Genomic DNA, 19,816 nt, shown 5'->3' with positions numbered 1-19,816 from the left:
ATGTTTTAGAGAGAACCAGTTCACCAGCCCTTTGGACTCAATGGCACCCCATACTAAAGTTTTTTAAGTGGGGAGTTCGCTATGTTACTGTACCAATATGTAAGCATATCAAAAATAATTATGCAGTTGCCAATTCAATTAATGTTATTATCCGTTAAAGTAGTCTCCGAGTCACTCAAAGTTTTGCAAACAGTTTGACATACTTACTAAACATCCTCTTGACATATGCTTACAACCTTTCATACATAACAGCATGGTGGGTAATAAGGTTACGTTTTAAATATGTCTAGTACTTCCTTCAATATCTAGATGTCCCCAATTTAAAGGGTCTAAAAATAAGGCTGTATTTCCACTGTTAGCAAATATGCATGACAAAGAGCGCTTTTTTGCAGCTTTTTCAAATGGACAAAGCCCACCAGGAGTGCTTATCTTTAAAAAAAAATGTATCAAATCCTCTATTAGAGTGGTCAAGTCCAAAGAGCATTTGCTTCCTTGCCTTGGAGAAGTTTCTCTAATCTAATACATGCTGAACTTGATGAAGCTAGAATAGGTACTTTAAACTTTCAAAGACCTTGGTCTGCACAGCAAGTGGGAAAGAGTCAAACAAGACATATCAGGATTTCATATGAAGCAGAGCCACCTGTCTGGGAACAATTGGAAGACTTTAGCACAAGGTAGACTTTCTCACAGAGAGCCTACAACTTTAACTACTCAGTTTTGTAGCCATTTATCTCATTATGTCAGTTCAGAACCCAGAGCTATACATTAATTTATAATTAGAAATTAGATTGTACCAGTATTGAAGAGAACTACACACTTTGACACCACACTGGTGATTTATTTTTTCAACAGAATCATAGAGGCTGGAATAAACGTTCCATTTGGGCAGTAGCAAAGAAAAAAACTAGATAAAAAGGACATTTGTTAAAGAAGAGAGGATGCCTTGTGCAAAGCTGACCAAAACTAAGCTGGAGGGGGATTGTTCCCTGACCAATAAGAGGAAAGGAAACAGAGGTACGTGTAGTAACATTGGTAGTGGAGAAAATCCTGTCCACGGGCAAATCCGTGTGGCTAGCTGTGGAATGGAGACAACAGGCTTGAAAGGAAGGCAAAAGTCCATCACATCAGACGTGATGGGCTACTGCATTACTATGTCACCTCAACAATCAGTGGCCGGGGTTTTAATTTATAGACCAATGAGAACAGCAGATTAATTTCTTAAATTCCTAGGCAATGCCCTGGCACATCTAGCACTGAGATACACTTATTTATATTTTTGGTGGATCTCCAGCTACACATGGATAAGGTGGATGAAAGTGAGGTCGAGGCACTGTGGGACACCATGACATCACTGGAACTTATCCAACATGTATTGAGTCGAACACACCAAGCTGGCTGTGCTGAATTAAGTGTTCTCTATGGTCACTTTGCAAATAGCATAAACTACCACTTGAATAAATCCTCTTGGCAGGTCCTAGAAAAATCTCGATCTCCAATCGCCATGCCCGCTGGCACCACGAGAGCCTTTCATAAAGTCCAGCCAGTGGAGTTTAAGCACTCCCTGGAAGAAAATACCCCTGCTCGGTTGAGGACAATGTCAACCTCCTTGGCAATTTGATTCAAGCTACTACTGATAAGCTTGCACTCGTTTTCCAGGGTGGACCAGGCAGAAATAAACCATCTAACCAATGGTTTACAGACAGCTTCAAGGCAGAAAAGAAATGGAGTAAAACACTGGAAAGACAATGGTGGAAAAAACATAATACTAATGACAAGAAAGTTTAGAAGGCAGCTTTCAATAAATATTTTGTTGAAGTTAAAACAGCCATGCAAACTTTTGTGAAAGATAGGATTGAGGAAGCAGGGAATAAAGCAAGGGACATTTTCTAAGGCATTAAAAACTTTACGCCTCTGGAGTCTTTTTAGTTTATTTATTTATGGTAACGGAACTCGATTGAGGTCCACATAATAATTCAATAAAAAACAACAAGATTTCTTTAAAAAAAAAAAGAAAGAAAAGAAATAAAAATATCAATATAATGTTAAGAAGCATTTAAAGAAATGAAACAGTTTAAAACAAAACATTTCGTTTGGAGGGTTAAGCATTGCTTCAATAAAATCCAAAGCAGTAAAAATACCCAATTGAAGGCACATAGGTCTTAACCATTTGCGTCTATATGCCATAAGGACCGGACAAACAAAAATAACATGGTACATATCCTGGGTATTAGAATTACAAAGATCACAGATATCTGAACCACCATACCATTTGGACAAAAGACAGTTCAGAGGAAGTAAATTATACCTTAACAAAAGGGTAAATCGTCTAACTCCATGTGGGAGATTCCAACATAAGTATGGCTGGGGTTTTTTTATTTCACAGAACTTACCAGTAGGGAACATTCCTCTCTTTGCTTTACTTGTCCCACTATCTACTCTACAACTCAGCTCCCAAGAGGCAGTCTTTAAGGATAACTTTAATTGGGCTGTAGATAATGAAAAAAGGCCTTGTTCATCTAGCTGTAGTAATGTAACAGCCTGTCGGAAATTCCTTACAATTGAAGAATAAACATTAAAGGAACCCAACAGCTCATTTTTTATTAGGTACCTCAGTGTGCCAGGCATTCCTCCAGCTATATTAAAAACCCAACGCACCACACTCGCAGCTGCCTGAGCCCAAGAGCTACGCAGGCCAAATTCTTGTCTTAACGAAGACGTAGAATTTGCAGTATTTACAGAAGCTAAGTTACGTAATATTTTTCCTTCGGTAGAGTCTAAAAAACTCCAACATGCCATATCTACTATTTCTAGTCCGTAGATTAGGGATGCGGGGATTTTTGCTCGGAAAACCTCGAGCAATATGGAAAAGTGCCTTCTACCTGTCGCCTTGTAAAGAGAGATAAGACTCTTCCCTTGAGCAAGAGCTTTCCTGCTATTGTTCTCAGTGTGGGTTTTTTCATTTAAATTACTCGTGACTATCTTTCCAAGAAAGGGATAGGATTTGACTACTTCTAGTCTTTCACCCCCAACGGACCAGTAATAATTTTCATATTTGGATTTTCTCCTTCCCCGAAAGCACATTATTTTGCTTTTTAAAATATTTATTTTTAGAAAATGAGCCTCAGCGTAGGAGAACAGAGCTTGTAAGCGGCCATTCAAGCCTTTTGGGGTAAGGTCCAAAATTAAAATATCATCTGCGTACATTAAGCACGCTATTGGAGATCTCCCCAAAACAGGTGCAATACCATTACTAGATGATAATAGAGCCTTAGGGAGGTCAGCAATATATAAAGAGAATAACAGGGGAGCCAGTAGGCAGCCCTGTTTGAGTCCATTATTTGTGGGTATAACCCTGGATAGTCCTCTCTCACCACCCATTAATACTCTGCACAAAGTGTCTGTGTGTAGTGCAATAACTAACTTTAATAAGCTGGGGGGCATCTCTAATTTAATTAACTTACTCCACAGCAAAGATCTGTCCACCTTATCAAAGGCCGTAGAGAAGTCAATGAAAGCCCCATATACACCTCCTCTACGAACTGTAACATATTTTTCTACCAGGATTTGAAGAGCAGTAAGGTTGTCTAGAGTACCATGTTGTTTCCTAAAGCCAGTCTGTTCTAACAGAAGTATTGCGGACGCAGACACCCAGTCATTTAAAGAATTCAATAAACATTTAGTAAAAACCTTGCCTATGGCGTCTAAGAGGGCTATTTGTCTATAATTTTGAGGTAAATCTCTAGCCCCCTTTTTGTAGAGAGGAATTAATAAACTCCCTTTCCAGGAATGCGGGACGGTGCCATTGGTAAAGCAAACTTTAAAGACTGGATATAAAATTTTCCCCCATAAGGTACTATGTGATTTTAGTACTGAAATCGGAATTTCATCTGGGCCTAATGCACCAGTAGAGCGCAGAGCTTTAATTGCAGCAACAATTTCCAATTCAGAGGGAGGATCGTATGGAAAAAAGTCCTCCTGCAGCTTACCGGAATCAGACTACTCACCATTACTGCTATAAAGATGCTGGATAAAGTCAACCCATGTCTGCTCATTAATAGATATCGGAGAGGGTCTGGATCTTACCCCACATCCTTCTCCAATTAATGACCAGAAGGTCTTTGCCTGCCCGCTCTTAGAGGCCTCACGAAGTTTAATCCAAAGGGCATCTTCTTTCTCCCGTTTTAATCTAGCCTTCATCCTTTTTCTCCTTCTTCTCAAAAGGGATATTCTTTGTCTACGTTCGGGAATAAAGGAGAGGTATTGGGCCCTAACCAATTTATTTATTTCTGTATTTAGATGACGAAGATCAGAAGGGATTTCAGGAATTATCTTTCCTGATGGAAGCTTTTGTACTTTAGATTTTAAGGTATGTAGAAGGGACACAAAACAAAGTAGCTCTCTACCTTCCCATAAGATTAAGTTCTCTACTGTGTATTCTAATATATTGGTCAAACTTCTAATGGACCCTGAATTCCAATAGCATTTCCCTTTTTTATTATTAGAGTTCAATAAGTCATCCCCAATATTCCATAGGTCCCTTTGAGGAGATGTTACATTTAATTTCACAAATAAAACATTATGATCACTAAGATCAGTAACAAGTACAGATAAATCCTTCAGAGAGCTAAAAAAGGTACTGTCAACTATCATATAATCCAGGATCGAACCACCATTCCCTGATTTATGTGTAAGATGAGCAGGACTATCCGAGGGGAGCCTTCCATTGATTATTATACAATCTGCTTCGGCTAAACTCTCCAAGATTAGTTTCCCTCTTTTATTTGTTTTAATGTTCTCTGGGAATATGGCTTTAGGTATCAGGAACGTTTCCTCCTTTACCTTATTCCTAAATAACTTCAAGGCACTATTAGATATTTTACCATTTAGGTCACCTAATAATAAAATGTGAGGGGGGAAAGTAGATTCCTGGAGATTTATTATAAAAGAACAAATCATCTTAATACCATAATTATAATTTGTATCTGGAGGTAAATAGGCATTTATTATTACAAGTGATTTCTGGGGGGCATCCTTAGCAAAATTTATTAAGGTTATTGCCTGAAATAATTTGTTCGAATCTAAATAATGGGTATAATTCCAATTGACTTTATTTGACAAAAGACAAGCTAGCCCTCCCTTCGCACGGCCTCTTGTAGAGGGAGTAGCATTACTCTCCAATACATAATAATCTTTTACAACCGGGAACTTCCCTACCAGCCATGTTTCCTGCAAACAGATGATGTCTGCCTCTAAAGAATGCAAAAATAGCAACTTTGCGGCACTCTGGATTAATCCAGCAGTGTTCCACGATATTATTTTTAAATTATCGTTAAAAATCTGAATTCATTCTAGGTGTAAAACCAGATTTATCTGATAGAACAGCGGGCAACCAACTCCACTCCAGATCGGCATCCGTTACCCTGGTTTGTTTTATAGATAGCGGATTATTTACTATCACTTGTCGCTCATTTTTTGATATACGTATTTTTAACTCTTCGGTCACTACAAAGAAACCATCTGAAGGACAGGATTTTATACCCTGATAGGTTAACATTTTTTGGCGTCTTTGGCTTTCTATTTTAACCGGAATAAAAGGATCCACATCGATTCCTCTTATTTGAAATTCTTCTGCCCATTGTAGGATGTGATTTATTACCAATTTGGAATAAAATTTTACCCGTGCTATCTTTCCATTCTCCGAGTTTATTAGTGTTACAACATCTATATCTGCAGATTGGATCAATTTTAGGCTCTCTATTTCATGAAAACAGTTAACTAATGCAGATCTATTTAAGATAAGATCTGGATCGAAAATAGGTATAAAGTCAAGGAAGAAGGTATCCACATTTTCTCTAATCTTAGGTACTGTCTTAGATACATATTCAGATTCAACTACATCTGAGAATGGAGTAGCCAGAGGGTTAAGAATTAATTTTGGTTTGGGATCTATAATTGGATTTAAATTTTGATCATTCACCAATTTGATCTGCTCATCAGGGTACTGTTGGTTTATATGAGATAGAAATTCTTGTTGTATCTCTGTGGGGATCAACTTTGGAGTTCCCGCTTGCTCATGTAACGAATTAGAGTCCAAATCCACAGGATTGGAATTATCCAAAGAAGGCTCTTGTTCCTATTCAAAAGTAATTTTCCTTTGCCTTTTTTTTTATAAAATCTACGGTTTGGTTTTCTTTTTTTGCATCGTTGTTTTTTAGATACTGTTATTTCAGGTTTTTTCTCCTTTAACGGAGAAACTTTATCCGGTAAAGCAGGGAGGTTTAGTGTTTCTTTATTTGTTTGGGGAATGAAAATGGGGAAGATACGGGGTAAGGTATTAGTCAAGTTATCCTCCATAGATGATAAGGCCTCGATCTCCTGGCTAATAAGAGCTACACAATTACCGTTAATTGGATTCTCATTCCTATATACGGAAGATTCCGTAGGAACTGCAGTATGAGTGTTAGCTTTAACCAGGGGATCAGACGGTAAAGATACCTCAAGAGCTGTTTTTACATTTACTTCCTTATTTCCTTCCTTACTTGGATTTTTGGATGGAGTAATTATTTTTGGATGGATGACACCTTTCAATCCTGTTTTGTGACTCAATAGTGCCTTTAAAATCAGGGTTACTGTATCAAATACGTTATCTGACCCAGTAACTAATTTTTCCAAAAGCTGTAAAATAGATGAGATAAGCCGCTCTAAAGAGGTTAAGGAGTTAGATATTACATTATCTTCTCGTGTATAAAAGTTTAGGGGGTCTTTATTTTGAATTTGAGTGGGGCTAGGAAATAAATTCATTTCAGGGGTGGAAAACTCAGAGTTTTTTGAAGGGGTACTGCTAAAGAGATGTAACCTAGGAGTAGCTACAATATCCTGTGAGATAATAGAGTTCTGTGCTTTAATTAATCCTTTCTGGGACTCAAAGTTTATATCGGGAAGGGTATAGTCCTCTGGGGGAATATGCAAAGAGGAAGAAGTACCAGGATGGATTTTTTGATCAGCCTTTAGAGGAGGGGGAAGATTATGTACTACAGCCATAACAGGAAAAACAGAGGTGTTACCTCGATCTGCAACGTTTACAGCTTTTTTTTGGGTTTCGGGATGATGGGCGGGGTCTTCCTCTTGGTTCTTATAAAATATATCTTCTAAATGGGGCAGGGCAATGATACCTAATAAGGTACTATCATTTTTAGTAACAGAGGGGTCTCTCACCTGTTCTTTGCTGCTGATATTAATATTTTCAGTGGGGGCCCCCTCCCGATCTACTTTATCTTTACCCTTATCCCATAGAGAGTATAGTTGACATTTACTTTTTACTTGTAAAGCTGACCCATCTCTGTTTCGCAAGGGGTTGGATTTAGTTTTGGAACAGGCTCTACCAACTAAAACTCTTCCAGATCTCAATTTCTTAGTAGTCATCTTGTCTAGAGGGGCAATATACGATAGCACCTTAAAAATAATCAGTTAGAAACAAAATAAGAAAGAAGGAAACACAATATAATCCGTTAATTAGCAGTAAACATTAAATACTCTATCGGTCCTGAAACAAAGAGACTAAAGGGGAGTGGCCCGGCCCAGCCTCAATCGGTCTCTGTCGGTCACAGTCGGTCCCGCCCTTGTCCCGTGCTTCTCCTGGTCGCTCCCGCGCGCTCCCGCGCAGCGGGACTCGCCAGCCGTAAATGAACTAACTAGGATGTAGGGGGAGGAGCCTGCAGGGAGAGCGTCCCAGCTGGTGACAATTGGGGGTTGCGGGCGCTCCTGGGACTTGTAGTCCTGCGCCCGCAACGCGCTCGCAGCCCTGCACGACCAAGCTCCCACGGCAATGTTCCAGTGATGTCCTTCAAAGTCGCCCCACACGAAGCGGGACCCGCGCAGCGGGTTCCGCGAGCAGTTGTTCAAAGATGCAGGGAAAAGTTCAGGGGCACGGCAAACCCAGCGTTAGCACAGCAGCAAGGTGAAGAAATCGGCAAGTGAACCTGAGGCGACGACTTTTACCTCAATGTTGAGCGAGGGAGGAGCCTGCAGGGAGAGCGTCCCAGCTGGTGACAATTGGGGGTTGCGGGCGCTCCTGGGACTTGTAGTCCTGCGCCCGCAACGCGCTCGCAGCCCTGCACGACCAAGCTCCCACGGCAATGTTCCAGTGATGTCCTTCAAAGTCCGCCCCACACGAAGCGGGACCCGCGCAGCGGGTTCCGCGAGCAGTTGTTCAAAGATGCAGGGAAAAGTTCAGGGGCACGGCAAACCCAGCGTTAGCACAGCAGCAAGGTGAAGAAATCCGCAAGTCTCTGGAGTCCTGCGCCAGATCCCAACTTCCTTCTGTGAACTCATGCGAACAGCTGGCGACCTACTTTCAAACAAAGTTCTTAATCATTCAAGCCAGCCTGTCCACCGGCTACCAGCTAGAGGAGGATCTGCTGGACATTTTGCAATCCATTATTATCAACTTAACCAAAGCTACACTTTTTAGCTTCCAACATATAACTCCGGAGAGCTCTTTTTCAGCCATATGGGATCTTCGCCGTTATCCCCCTGGCCAATAGGGTGCCCAATCAATCGCTATCGATAGCTACTGTCCCTTTTCCTGGAAACAGGCTAAAATCTTGGCCCTGTTAAAGAAACCAACAGCGGAGTCCAGTCTAGCTATAGACCTATAATTCTACGACCAGCCATGTCTGATATGCTAGAAAAGCTAATTAATCAGCATCCCTCCCTATATTTGAAAACCAAGCACCTGCTACCTCCTAGCCTATCCGGCTTTAGACTCAACTTTGCTGCAGAGACAGCAATAATGTATGTAACAGAATGCAACACAGCACCCTAGGCACCAGGGGGAGGACAGTGCGGATCATGCTACATCTAGCAGGGGCCTGTTATCATGGTCCCCCACTGCATACTTTTAGTGTGTCTCCAATCCATCATAATAGTGGGTCAAGCCTTGGACTGGATTGCCTCCTTTATGTCAGGTAGACGTCATGAGGTTTGGAATCCTCCTTTCTCCTCAAAGTCTTGTGTGCTGCCACAGCTAGTCCCTGAGCCCACCATTATTTCACGTGCATCTCACTCCTCTTGCCCATATAGCAGAAGCCTTAAGGGCAAAAGTCATATCTTACGCTGATAACACTCAGCTGTTATTCTCATGTGGCAAGGGAGAAGAGATCTCCGGCGATTCCATTAAAGCCTGCCTGACAGTGGTATTCTACTGGATGGACATACACCAACTAAAGTATAACGCAGACAAAACCAAAATTCCATTCTTCACCAACAATCTCCCAGAAACATGGCAGAACTTTGTCCTGAAGAGTCCCCATTCAGGCCCACAGTGGAACACAGTTAAGAACTTGGGTGTTAAATTCAATTATTTTCTGTCCTTCAAACCACTAATTAAATCAGTGGTAGGCACATGCTTGGAGAAACTGTGTACACTAAAAAGGTACTTGCAGTACCTCTCATTCAAGGCAAGAAAAAGAGTCATCCTGCCACTGATAACCTCTAGGCTGGACTACGGTAATGCCCTCTATCTTGATCTTCTTGAATACCTGGTTGACAGACTTCAGGTGGTCCAGAACACGGCAGCTCGCTTTCTTCTGAATCTACCTGCAAGAACGCTTTGCCCATGCATGTACGTACCCGCGACCGGCTCCCAATAAGGAAAAGAGTCATGTTTAAGGCATTAGTGTTGGTTCATGGGGCACTTTATCAGACAGGTGTGGGATACTACGGAACAAGGCTCATCTGCAACATCCCTTCAAGAAATGTGTGGTCTGCTAACTGCCTTCTCGCTAAGAGCCCCAAACTGTGCAGATCTAGAGCTGTGGGATGTTCATTCTCTGAACTAGAAACAGCGGCATGATATAAGCTCCCCTTGGAGCTTCCTGCAGTGTACACTATCTCTGTGTTCAAAAAAAGGTTTAAATCCTGGCTTTTCATGCAGGAATAGATGATTCGATCATACACCACACGTGACCTTGAGCTGTGCGCCGTGACACTTCTTGGAGTAGTTGCTTGCAGTCCTAGTTGCTGTTTATTCATTCTTTCTAGGATTGAGGTCCTAGGCACAAGCATATCTTAGGGAACTCTATTTTTTTGAGTAAATTAATGAGTATATTTCCCTTTTTTTAAATCAAGGCGGCATTTCTTTCCCAAGAGCGGCCTAACAAATTGCGACCCCATTTGTGTTGCCCAAACTGCTCAACAGGCAGACACATCGGTAGACTTTTCGCGCCCCAGGCCATACATATTGTAGGGGCTCCTGTTCAAAAAAACTTTTAATTTATTATCCATTTTCAGCTCCTTCATGCCCTCCTATGTCTGCTCACAGTCGGTGCCATTATAAAAATTATTGAGGGAGGTGCTAGGCACAAGCATGTTTGGGGGCCCAATATTTGGGAAATGTCCTTTTAAAAGGAGCACTGATGTGACATCTTGAAGATACAATTCCCCATATTGATTCCTGGTTATGTAATAAGGATTGCAATTTGCAAAACTCATCACCTTAGAAGAACTACAACCACAGTTATTTATTGAAACATAGGAAAAGACTTAGAAATCAGTGTACTTAAAAGCTAAAAAAGCAATTAGCATGTTTTAAGATGGATGTGAGGTATTTTGTAGAATTTTCAGTAACAATTCTCAGGAACTTTACATATTTCTTAGACATCCAAATATTCCAAAACATTTTGCGGTATCACGAGTTGAGGTTAACACAGAGGTCACTGATTCTGAATTAGGAAACTGTGTTCATATAAGACAAATCATAAACAGTATAGCAAACTTATGTTGTCAGTTATGCATATTTTAATAAAAGAGCAAGCTACACACAGGAAAGGTTTCTACGTTTTTAATTATATTTTAAACGCCCTGGTAGCAGTTCCACAGGATACAAAGATCTAAACTCTAGTCTCTGAGACATTTTCCAGGTTAACAGATTGTACAAACTCAGACTCCAGACAGCAACTTTATTGTACATGTACACATAACATACAGACTATGCTTCTACCATCTTTTAGCTAATATTATGTGAAATAGTTCCTGTGGCTCCCTTCCCCTACTCATGAGTGAAATTCTGTTTGGCCCAAAATTAACTTTTTAGGTCTCGGGCCTAGCGTTGCAGTGCGCAGAATTGCACGTGTAGCGCAAGACCTCTTGTAAGGGGGTTTTGAAAGCTGACCACACCCTCGTGCGTGTGATCTACCCTTCGACCATGTGACAAAGTGATAAAGATCTGACACCAGTTAGTGACCTTGCCGTAGGTCCAAATAGGATACGCAGAAAATTAAGTATTGTAAAATTGATACGTTAGATTCGGATAGCAAATACCTTGTACTAAAATTATGTAAAGGTTAGCCATCCGATATCGGTTTATATCAATTGTAATCAGATTTCATGGAGCGTTTTCCGCGTAATTGTCTTAATATTGTTTATTTCAATTTTTGATTTCTTTGTATGTTTTAATAAATACGGCCGGGGGTTGTATGACCCCCGCCTCCAAAGAATTCTCTCTCATGTCCTGGTAAATTATGTTTGTATACGGTAGGGGGGGGTTCTCCGGTAGTCCCTGGCCATAGAGGCCAGCGCAGCCGAGCCCTAGGAAGGGAAAGAACAATCAAGTCAGATCTACAGTGATGGCCACATCTACCCTGACAACGCATGCCCAGGACGCGAGCAACACACCACAGGGCAGGGCGCTGAGGGGGAGAGGGAAAGGAGTATGAATGGAAACAAGATCATGAACAATTTCAGGAAGAAGATAGACATACAAAAGACTCCTGTGGTGTTACCTACTGGGAAGGATGGGGGTGGGGCATTGATGGGTAGACAGGCGGTGGTCATAATAACAGCCCGCTTCATTATTACTAGGATTAGCCACCCACCTCGTATCTCATGTATCCCATCACCAGGTGTGACGTACCTGGTCCCCAGTCTCGTTGGGGATTTCAGACTCCAGGAAGAAACCCAGACTACCTCAAATATATCTGACTGATCATCAAGTTTGCAGGTGAATTTCTCAAAACTGACCAAACTGTGGAGTTCAAGTAGCCATTCGGAGAGTGAGGGCAAGCACATCTGTCACCAATGGCAGAGCTAACACATCATGGTTGTGGCTAGTGAGGTGGTAAGCCATCATGTTCAGCAATGTCGAATTTGGGTAGGTCGGAGATGTCATGGACGTGAACAAGCAGTGGAGAGGAAGTAAGTGGGAATGCACTGGTGAAGCCGTACACACCGTTGCACCCAGTAGGTTGCAAGGCAGAGCAGGACTATAGGATAGGGTACAGGTCGCAATGGCAGGCCCTACACCTCCAGCAAAGGTCATGGGGCTTCAGTTTTGCCCTATGGAGTTTCCAGGGGGACCAGTACCAGTCATGCAAGATCTTAAAATATAGGAATTTCAGCCGAGACTCCCTGAATGCCCTGTCACATGGTCGAAGGGTAGTAGTGCCCAGGCATCCGAAGTGTGAGCCTTCCGGAGAAGTGGCAGCCACCAAAATCTGCTGGCCGAAAGGAACAGAAGGGAATGTTGGCCTTTAATGAGTACCGTGTGGCTGCCAAACGCTAGCTCCTTGAACTGATCAAAGGTGTAGCGATACTGGAAGGCAAGGGACACGGGTAGTTCCACTGGGTGTGGCCCACAGGGGTGCAGAGGCACGCCAACTGGTGATAACACCAGAGGCCAGAAGGTCATAGCCTGACTTTCATCCTAGTAGCACGTCTTATTTGAGTTTCCCGTCCCCAATGGCTATGATCATGCCGCTTTATGCCACGCTCATACCAAGAGGCCAAACAAAATGTCCATCAGCCGATACCAAGAGCAGCATTAAAGCAAAAAGGGGCCAACTTACATTGAAAACCTTCATCATCAGTAAAATATTGGCATCTGTGCATGGAGCATTTCGAAATGTTTGGATTTGTACTGTACCCTTGGTTATGTTTGTGTCAATCGGGCACAGAGGAGCCTCTGTAGAGACTTGCGGCAGCGCATACGTGAGTCAATTACACTCTTCACCTGCACAAAGCTGCAGTGTTCAGGTGGATGCTCATGTGGGGAGATTCACATAGGATCTCCATTGTATGCAGCGCATAGGCGAGTCAATCACATTGTTTCCCTGTACAAAGCTGCAGTGAATGGCTGGCTGCTGGTTTGAAGGTGCTTGCACAATATATTCATTGCATACACTCGAGCTTCAATGTTCTGACGGCCTTCTCTTTATGCTTGTCATTGGTTGTGTTCACTGTTGTACGACAGCCGATCTTATAAGGCTGACACGTCACCTACTATTATAGATAATGTAGTCACGCAAATAAATTCACACAACTCAAAAAAAAAGTACCAATGTTTAAGGCATTGTTAGATAGGGCCACCGTTCAGAGCTTCACAAAAATGCTGCTTGTTGTGCTGTTTATTTTACACCTGATCTACTATGGCAGTGTCTTCCTATTATCCAAGTGAGAGAAAAAACTCTGGCGAATCCACCCCAGTAACCTCAGTATTTGACTATCTTGTATTGGACTCTGAAAGAATTTGCATACCAAGCTTAAGAAAGTCTAGATATCTACTGTGCCAACTTTTGACAGGTCAAACGCTGAGGGAATCGCACTGAGCAATTGGGAAGGCTCGGAAATGTCTTTTGGGGAGATTCACACTGGTTTTCCATCTTTGATGTGTCATCTAGAAAGTAAAAAAACTAAATGTGTGCACAGAAGTTAGAAATTCTGATTTCTAAATTCAGAATTTCCATTTCTAATTTACTGTATTCAAGTAGAAAAGCCAATCCTTTCATTGAAGCTTTTCGTGTAAATACATTGAAGAAGCAGTAGGGGTAGGCTGGACTTAAGAGGAAACCATGCAGATGTTTTGTGCAGTTATACAAATTCATATTTGTGGGTACAACAAGACCATTCCAATAGTTTCTCCTACAACATACACTTGCAAACTTCCATCTAGAAAAGCAGGGAAAGTGTCAAAACGATAGAACAGGATTAGTGGTCTCAAAGCGTGGAAGGGGTGGGAGAGCAAATCTGATTGTATGATTTGTCTGCAACAAAGAATGGATTGTAGGTGAACATCAAGTTACCAAAATAAAGAACACCATAACAGCTATCCCTTGTTCAAGACATTATAGCCAAAATAGTTTAGCTTTTCTACCCTAATCCCTTTTAATTGCATAAATAATTTCACTAGCTAGTGTGCTAAAGCTAAACCTAGCATTAGCCCTAGCTCTTTCCCTAATCATACCTACATCTCTAGTTCTAGTCTCAGCCTCTTGCCTCAGTTTTCAACCCATGATGTAGCACCAATTTCAGCAACAGCTCTATTTTAAATGACGTTTCAATATATTTTTAAAAATCGAAAATGCACAGAGTTTTATTCACCGAAGGGCGACTGGGACTAAGAACTTCGAATAACACTTAGGGCCATATGTATCAAGCCTTTTGCGAATCGCAAACGGCCTTTTTGCATGTTTTGGGATGTATGAAATATTCGCAAAATAAGGAATAGCAAAGATTTGCGATTCCTTATTTTGCATAACATTTAACTGCATCGGGTGCGGCACATTTTCCGCTGTGCGCTGAAGATTGCGGAATCCCGCGGTTCATGACTAGCTCAGCTCGTCATGAGCGTACAAGAGGTGTACCTCATGACGAGCTGAGCTCGTCATCAGCGTCGATGTGGTTAAGGAATCGCAATTTTGCGATTCCTTAAATGCTATGTATGAAGCATTTTTGGGTTGCGAATTATGGTTAAGAATTCGCAAATTACCACCAACTTGTAGTTGATGGTAACTTGCGAATTCTTCAAAAAATGCACAATTTGGCATTTTTGAAGGTGGCATGTGATGCACACACATGCCCATAGGGCATGTATGTGCGCCATATGCACACACATGTACATTTAAGGGGTGCAGCAGGGTGTCTTTGAGACACCCTTGCACCCTTGAAATAATTCTCAAATTGCGATTAGCAAATTGCGAATTCGCAATCTGAGAATTATTTCGCAATCATTCCTATGGGCCTCCTGGCCCATAGGAATGCATTGCAAATTATTCCTTAATAAGGAAGATTAAGGAATCGCTAAAAAATAGCGAATTTCTTCATACATACCATTTTGCGATTCCTAAATAGCGATTCCTTAAAAATCGCTATTTAGGAATCGCAAAAGGGTTTGTTGATACATATGGCCCTTAATGAAACACTTGTAAAACAACAAAAGAGTGTCGTGAGAGAAGTGTGTAAGCACTAGACACAGAGAAGAAATCTCCCTGAAGAAGTCACAGTGGAAATCAGCGTTTTTTTTTTTAGGAAGCCCTCACTCACCACCTTAATGAAACACTACAGATTAACAGGGGAAAGCTATCAAAGCATTCATGTTTGGAGACCTCTTTGAATTACCCAAAGTTAGACTTATGATGTCAGGGACGATCCTGACTACAAAGAATTTGCTGGGAGGAGCAAAGTTGCATGAACTGAATCCGATGCTTCACTTGGAACCAGGGAAGGGAAAAGTAGGCTCAGGAGACACGTTAATAACTTTATATCCCACAGATAATGTTAATTGCGTTATTCTTCTTATGGAATCACTGTAGTTGTGAGATGAGATACTTTAGGAGGTCAACATTGCAGGTGTTAGCTTTTTCTTGGTGGGAGAGCACAAAGGCTTACAAAGCATCAACATGTTTGGCTTGCGGATAAAAATTGGACTATTAAAGACAGAAGAGTGAATCTCAGTTTTTTTTACCACTAAATGTATGAACATTGCAGGTAATCCATCTCTATATCTGAAACAGACAGCATCTAAGCCGATCAATGGAATGACTCATTTGCTCAAATTTCAAAAAAAGCTGTCGGCAGACCTGCCAACTTTTGAAACTTTGCACTGTGGGAGGAGGGGGTTGGGCTTTGAAGGGGTGGGCCTCAGCACCAAGCACAGCCAGAAGACACTTTCAAATTCACTGCCTCCAAGCATCCACCTCCAATGTGGGAACATTGGGGGAACATTTTCCGCCCTGCCAACACCAAAAACAAAGTTGCTAAGGCTGCCGCCGATGTCCTGGGGAGGATTCGTAACTTGTAATGGACACAGGCTGTCGAGAACCTCAAAATAATTAGCCAGAAACTTGCACTCTGCTTGGGTTTCCAGCTAATTGTGTGCCCACCGTGTGATTTTAGGTCCTCCTTGGGTGGCCGTGTAAAGGTAGCCGTGAAAGTGTGACACAAAGTAGCGCCATTTGAGTTGGAAGATTTGTGTGTGTCATCAGCATAGAAATCGGTCCTAAATCCAAAGCAAAATATGCAATACATAATGGCTGAAGACAATGATGGAACAAAAGGAGGAGAGGACAGAGTATTGGGCAGCCCAACAATAAATCCCTATATCAGAAGAGCAGAATGGAGGGAGGGATCTGTTGAAGTAATGTCTCTCAGATAGAATTATTTTCAAAATTGTGTTTAAATTAAACCAACTACACCATCTGAACATAAATCAAGTGCCACCCATGGTGCTCAATACTGCAGAATAAGGATAAAATATTTGATGGGATTCAAAGTTGAAAAGTTGCAGAAGGGAGAAGAAAGAACGAAAAAAGGGGTGAGAAGGGAAAAAGGAGAAAACAAAATAAGCAGGCCCGAGTGACAGTCGCTCCAAAATCTATACATTACTTAGCATAATCGAGGATAAGCTAATGAGGTCAGAACTACAGTTTGATACCATTCAGTACAGACAAATATTATTATCATGCAGTATGTATTTGGGTGGTTCGTTTCTGGCATTTGACCTTTGTAAGTTGTGTGAATACTGAGAAATGGTCTTCCTTATGCAGGGACACTTAACTAGGAAGGATAGAAATCTGCATCGCACGTTGCCTACTCTTCTTCTGACGATATCCTGTGAACTTCCCCTGCGGGTCTTCTTGCTTCTACTACTGAGCTAAGGTTAATTGGGCTGCCAATTGGAGGTGGAAGATGATTTTGCCCTTCGGACTATGCTGAGGGTATACATTTTAATCTCTAGGATAGCCCGGGAGGATCACCACCTGTGCCCATGGAAGGGTATCCCAGTGATAGCTTTCCCGAAGATAGGAAGTATGGCCCACTTGTCATCTATTTCAGATATGGACGCTCATAGTTTGAGATATTCTAAAGCTAGATTGGACTAGATATACCTGTCAGGTTCAAATATTCTTCTAAAGAATCCTGGTGCATTATTGATTCTATCCTTACTCCTGGCATCCAGTTCAAGGTTTATAAACATGTTCAGGTTCCCCAAAAATGTATCAGCCTGGTGATTATCAGCAGCAATATCATGCTGATTGCTTCCAAGCTCCAAGTCACCAGATGTTATAAACTATCAAACTAGCACCTAGCAGACCCAGCGATTATCAGAGAAAAGGTGGTAGTGCTATATGCAAATTATATAATGTAAAGTCTATCCCAGAATAATTTAGTAAGTCTCATGCTGTCAATATTGACTTCAGTACTGAGGAGGGGGAAATGGCAGTTCGACCTTCTCGAATGGATAAAAGCCCGGGCATAGACAGTATACCTATCGATCTATAGCGATTCATGTCTGGGTTGTGCTCCACACTGCTTACCAGAGTAGTGCATACAGCAAGCAGGACTGGATAATTCCAGCAAAATTGTTACAGTAAGTCATCATCCCAATATTCAAGAAGAGGGTCAATTGCACTCTACCCTGTTATTTAGTGACTTCTCAGTAAAAATCTTAGGCTACAGTCCTGGATGAAAGAAAAGTATATCATAGTGGATATAGAACATTATTTTATTAATGGCTTTGCACTTCGGAACAGGGATATAACAGGGATTTAAAAATAATCTTTACTCTGGTGGAATAGTGATTTAACCTTCACTCTTGCTCTGGGCAAGTGCAGTGACCATAAGTCATTAGTGCATGTCCACCAGGTAATGAGGAGGGAGTTTTTTGCGGGCATAACTTGCCTTTTTTATAGTCTAACAGTGACTGGTGTTTTATTCCGATTTATACTTTGTGCACTAAGTGCTTTATTGGGAGCATTGAGTGACCTAAGAGTATCTGGCAGCCATTTTGGGAGTGAAACATAGATCGACACTCTAGCTCACTAGCTGTATCTCCAGGCATTCTCACAGACATGTCAAGCCGTAAGTGCACAGAGACAGCGCATCTCCACAGTGGATGAACACATCAGGGCCCCCAAAGTGCGCTCAACTGCACCCATCCATGCCCAGACTGACCCAGGGATCAGCAACTATGTCAGTTTCCAGTGGTGTTCGCTGAAAGAATTGTTAAGCACATATTCCTCTAATATTGCTTTATTCCGTCTATGTACTGTTGGATCTGGCGTCTGCCGCCGGCCCAGTGTAGTTTTACAAATGACGCAAATGCCTTGCCACAAATTGGATGGATGCAATTAATTCCTTACTGTCATTGGCCTACCTTAATATTAGAATACTGGCAAAACACAAAATAGTACTACTTGACTTGCATCTTGATAACAACATTGAGGTACTATTGTTGACTGAAACATAGCTGACTTGTTATCAGTAGATTTGGTTCTGTCTATCCCTGAAGACTACCACCCCCAATACCAAAATAGGGTGGCAACGTGGTGGGAGGTGGTGTTGCCATGATAGTCCTGAATATTACTACTTCTAGCCAAAGTATGAGGTCTATTATGGAAGAGGAATAGCTTTTAGTGGAGTTCTTTGTTACTTGTTCTGGTTTACTCAGTTCTATTAGTGCTCATACTCCCTAATTACTAAGCCTTTTTTCCTCTTTACTTTTTTTTTTAACTTATGAGCTCAATTATGACAAATTCAATCTTTTAATTATTACTGATTTCAATTTTTAATTTTTTACATTTGACCTTTGATACAGCAAAATATGTGCTTTTTGATCTATTTTACTCATCATATTTAAATCTCAGGGTTGAGACCAGAAAATGTTAAAATTACACCCAGTATATGGTCAGACCATTCTCTAACTAGGTTTTCCTTTCCTCTGCATCGAGCTAAGCTATTATCAGACCGAATAGCAGTTCCTCTGTGCAAATGGACTACTACCAGGACCGAGGATGTAACCACATCCCACTTTAACTCCAAGAAATCTGCAGACTTACAAAGCAGCACTTTATATAACTGGATACAACCCAAAGCTCACGTCCATGTCCTTCTGGTTCTGAAGCTTGCATTCAGCGTTGCAAACTGGTGGATCTGGTTTCCTCTCTTGTTGACGCAGGCTAAGACCAGTGTGTGCATACCGGAATTGCTTGGCGGAAATCCTATGGATAAAAGCAGGTAAAGAAGAGCAGGTCTTTCCGACTCCTCTATTGACGGAACTCACTGTCTCAAAACCACTCCAGACATTTCACCCTCTTAACACTTCTATAATAAGATGAGTGACTTCTTTCAATAACAGATTGGCAATTTCACTTTGGAGAGTGCTCAGGATTCCTTTGTAAAAGCTATTTCTACTTCTAATAATCTGAATAATCAGATTAAATTCTCCTGCCTTCTGTATTTGGTGAGGGGGGATTTACTGCACAGGATGAGGAGTCTTAGATCAGGCTCTCTACTTGTTCCTCGCCTGCCTGTCTTTCAGGCTGCTACAGTAGTGAAAGTTGACCCCTATTTAGTCCTCTGTTACATGTCTTTATAATTAGGAAAAGGTCACTAGAGCATTCAAATAAGCAATTTTTATTCCCTTTCTAAAATAACCTCACCAAAATCCATTTGAGTCAAAAAATTATCAACCTTTTTCTCTGATTTCCGTTTGAATCTAGCGGCCACATGCATCATTGTAGGATTTTGCAATTCCTAAATTGCG

General features: G+C 41.4%; 1 protein-coding gene across 1 annotated transcript in view; it reads right to left on the bottom strand.

Annotated features, from left to right (window-relative positions):
* Positions 1-19,816, bottom strand: part of SHANK2 (SH3 and multiple ankyrin repeat domains 2) — a 3,078,421-nt gene that overhangs the window by 2,446,127 nt on the left and 612,478 nt on the right. The window lies entirely within an intron of this gene.

The sequence above is a fragment of the Lissotriton helveticus genome, chromosome 3_2 (assembly GCF_964261635.1).
Source record: "Lissotriton helveticus chromosome 3_2, aLisHel1.1, whole genome shotgun sequence".
Classification (NCBI taxonomy): domain Eukaryota; kingdom Metazoa; phylum Chordata; class Amphibia; order Caudata; family Salamandridae; genus Lissotriton; species Lissotriton helveticus.
This window is presented reverse-complemented; position numbering and strand designations above follow the sequence as displayed.